The 3,555-nt window shown below is 36.7% G+C and overlaps 1 long non-coding RNA gene across 1 annotated transcript; it reads right to left on the bottom strand.

The window, feature by feature from the left end:
• Positions 1–2,069: 2,069 nt before the first annotated feature.
• Positions 2,070–3,072, bottom strand: LOC148116581 (uncharacterized). Its single transcript, XR_015733672.1, has 2 exons — positions 2,801–3,072; positions 2,070–2,696 (listed from the first exon to the last, which is right to left on the bottom strand). It is a non-coding gene; the product is annotated as an uncharacterized LOC148116581 (long non-coding RNA).
• Positions 3,073–3,555: the final 483 nt, after the last annotated feature.

Here is a 3,555-nt window from a genome sequence, read left to right as displayed (position 1 = left end):
AAGAATCTAATAATCTGGACTTTTTTCAGACAGGATTCAGACCTGGAATGGAAAAGACAGTGCTAATTCCAGTAAATGTTGGAGACCTGGATGGTGGGCCCATACTCTTCTTGGTCCTATTAAATCTTTTAGTAGCTCTTGGACCATCAAACATGTTATTCTTTTCAAATGCCTGAAAGGGTCAGCAGTAGTTTTGCTTTGCAGTAGTTTTGCTGCTTCTTTAGCAAGTGATTCCCATTGGTGATTGTAAGACAGTGACTGTGGCCACACCCACCCCAGCTCGGCAAATAGGAAAAACGTTGTGAAACATCACGTGATGGCAACGTGACACAGCAGGTATGACACCGGTGATTTACATGAAGCTGTTGGGATCATCCAGTATCATCAATATGTTGATAATATCCAACTTTATATCACTTTATATTAACCGGCTGTGCCAGTTGGAGATAATATATTCCAGGTGAACAGGTGGAGACTATCAGCAAGGGATCTTTACTCAGATTCAGCCTATTGTGGTCCTACCTCAATATTGTTGAAAGATAAATTTGCTGTGATAGAACCAACTGGGTGTCAGATTGTATTATTCCTGTTCACATCCCAAATCTCCATAGGCCTACTAAGGAAATCTGTTCCTATCTCAGATCAATCCTGAAAAGTGATGGCCTTGCCTCTTTAATTTCTAAATACCAGTCCAGCAACTTATCAGATCTGAACTGCAGATGTGCAACACTTTCCCAGCTGCAGAACAACACCAGATGAAAAGGAGAGGTCAGACGATCTTTCTAAGGGATGATGTTCCACAATCTTGATACCATGACTGAAAAAAAGTTACTTCTTGGGCTACTTAAATTTACTACCTTACTTTGTAAAGGTAAACAGTTCAAAAAGTATTTAGTATGTTTCATTTTTTAAACAAAAAAATCTGCATGATTTTACCTCAATTTTTACCTTAAAGTTGTAACTTTTGTTGGCAATTTGTAGAGGTGCATTTCAGCATTTAGATTATGAAGTGTAATTTGCATTCAAAAGTCAGGATTTGATGTGATTTTTGGGAGGAAATGTGTCTGCCAGAAAGAATTAAATACTAAACTAAAATTGTTCCTAGCTGAACCCTTTGGAGCAGGGGTGAAATGCTCCTGGATCGGACCGGATTGCCCGGTAGTGATCTTGACCAGTGGTTCGGCGATCCGGTAGCGATGGCGGAGGAAAGCTCTGCCCACCTGCCTGGGTGTCATTACTTCCTGGTTTTAACCAGGAAGTAATGTATTTTTTACTTCTGCGCATGTGCAGAAGGTTTTGTGCATGCACAGAAGGTCTGCGTTCGCATGTGATGTGCACGCGCTTCCGAACCAGTAAGGAAGATAAGTAGATTTCACCCCTGCTTTGGAGTCTGTTATAAGTTATAACTGTTATAATCATGTTTTTACAATGATGTAATATATCTCTATTGTTACAGCTATTGTGAAAGGCTATTGCCCTTTCCACAATCTTAAATCTCCAGCATTGACACTAATAAGAAACAATCCCAAAATAATTTGATATATTTTAAATCCCAAAAGAGTTGTGGGTTGTTTTTTTTTTTTTTTTTTGCATCCTTCAGAATGATTAACTATTTCAGGACATCTTTTTTCAGAGCAAGTGACTTATGAATCAACCATCAGCATTAGGCAAGAGCTACTTTACATTACAGTAGTTAACTTTTCACATAAATATGTGAAGTAAAACTATTGAGGGTTCATTTCCGCCAACGGCATTGTTGCTTTCCCTCAATGCTACACAGATTCCCTTTGAATTATTTTTTCAGCTATTCTTCAGAAGGCTTAAATCATCATATGACGCAGGAACCTGCAATTCTATTTTGGGAACAAGAGCCACACCTGATCTTGGCTGCAATTCAACGAGACTCAGCTCAAGATCAAGAAATAGGTGCAAAAGGAACAAATTAACTTCAAATCTTTATATCCTAACATGACAATTAATATTTGGAGAATTCCAGGAAAGTTCATTATGTCTAATAGGATAATATTTAAAACTGTGAGGACAATGACAATTTATATAGTTACAAAATCTACAAATTACTTTACTTTATTGATTAGCCCTTGGGCCATATCAAAGTGCAGAGTTCCAGACACAAATTATTACTTAAAATCTGATATTTTTTAAAAAAAAGGTATATAGGATCATCTAAGATCAGACCATAAAGCCCAACGAGAATTTGCTTACTTTCCAAAGAAATCAATTACCAGGCAAATACTCTAATATTTCAAATGCCTCTTTGAGCTATACAGAAAGACAATATTTGATTTCACATTTGGTGTAATATAGTCAAAAGCTGATGCCCATTGTATTTCAACACTTCAATTTTTAAAGTGCCATTACATTAATATAGTTTTGAAAGCGTCAGATTTTTGGCCTTTGCAATTAAAAGAAAAAAACAACCTGTCAATATTACATGCATAACCACAAATAGATAGGTATCATCCTTTTAACCCAATGCAGACAGCAGGCAAATACCACTATAAGACTTAAGGCAAATTTATGAAATAAAATTTTAAAAATCAGTAGCTATTATACATGTTATCCTTTGAAGCAAAGTGAGAAAGTTCAAGAACGAAGTTTGGAGTTTTACGTCACACAAACTGGCACCAGGCAGAAATTCTCCAAAATAAGGCAGATAAATTATTCATAATATCCTTCTGAAAAAAAAGAAAAGAACAATTGGTCTTAATTACTGAACCTAACAATAGCAAAACATCTGATCAAGTCTTTTAAAGTGTCACCAGAGCTTCTGTTGTATTACCTGTTTCCCAACCGGTCTGTTGAAATGCCGTAGGGTACGGATAGATGACGAGCTCACTTATGGAGAATTTACATTCTGTCAAACCTGTTCTAAAACATAGTTTTATGATTGAATCGCATTCTTTCTCTGGTTCTAATAATAGATTTCTCAGGTAATGTGGTTCAAATAAATTGCTACATATCACAATCTATTATTTGCCTTGGGACAGAATCACTGTTAACACAATTAACGGTTTTTCTCCTGTGGCAGATGGTTGAGAGGGTGGGGGGAAATTTTCCTCAAGGCCACAGATATAAGGGGGGGAAATGACATTAATACCACATCCCACTCTGCATCATGATTTCATGTTACTTGAGCAGGCTATCTCTGAATGCTCCTTGAACTACAATATTTGAAGGCTGCTGAGCTGTCCTTCAGCTACGGTTATCTCTGCCTTAAAAACGCTGAAGGTAGAAAACTACGTATTTTTAATTATGATAAAACTCTTGTAATTTTGCAGGCTCCGTGATTTCTAGGAAATCTATCATCTTGTCTATATCAACCCTGAAGTCGAGAGTCAGGATCAAGCATTTCTCAATGTCCAAAGAATTTAGACTGATGCAAAACAGATGATTATGCATTCCTGAAAGAATACATCTGTTCCAAGCTTTTAAAAGTTGGCTTAACAAACTTTTCCAGCTTTCAGCTTTTGAATTGGCTTTGTACTGAAGCAAAGGCAAGATCAGACAATCTGATTTTGTATAGTCTAGGTTCAA

This window comes from Pantherophis guttatus, chromosome 1 (assembly GCF_059756535.1).
Source record: "Pantherophis guttatus breed Tessera chromosome 1, ASM5975653v1, whole genome shotgun sequence".
Classification (NCBI taxonomy): domain Eukaryota; kingdom Metazoa; phylum Chordata; class Lepidosauria; order Squamata; family Colubridae; genus Pantherophis; species Pantherophis guttatus.
The sequence above is the reverse complement of the archived record's forward strand: the minus strand, read 5'-3'. Positions and strand labels throughout refer to the sequence as shown.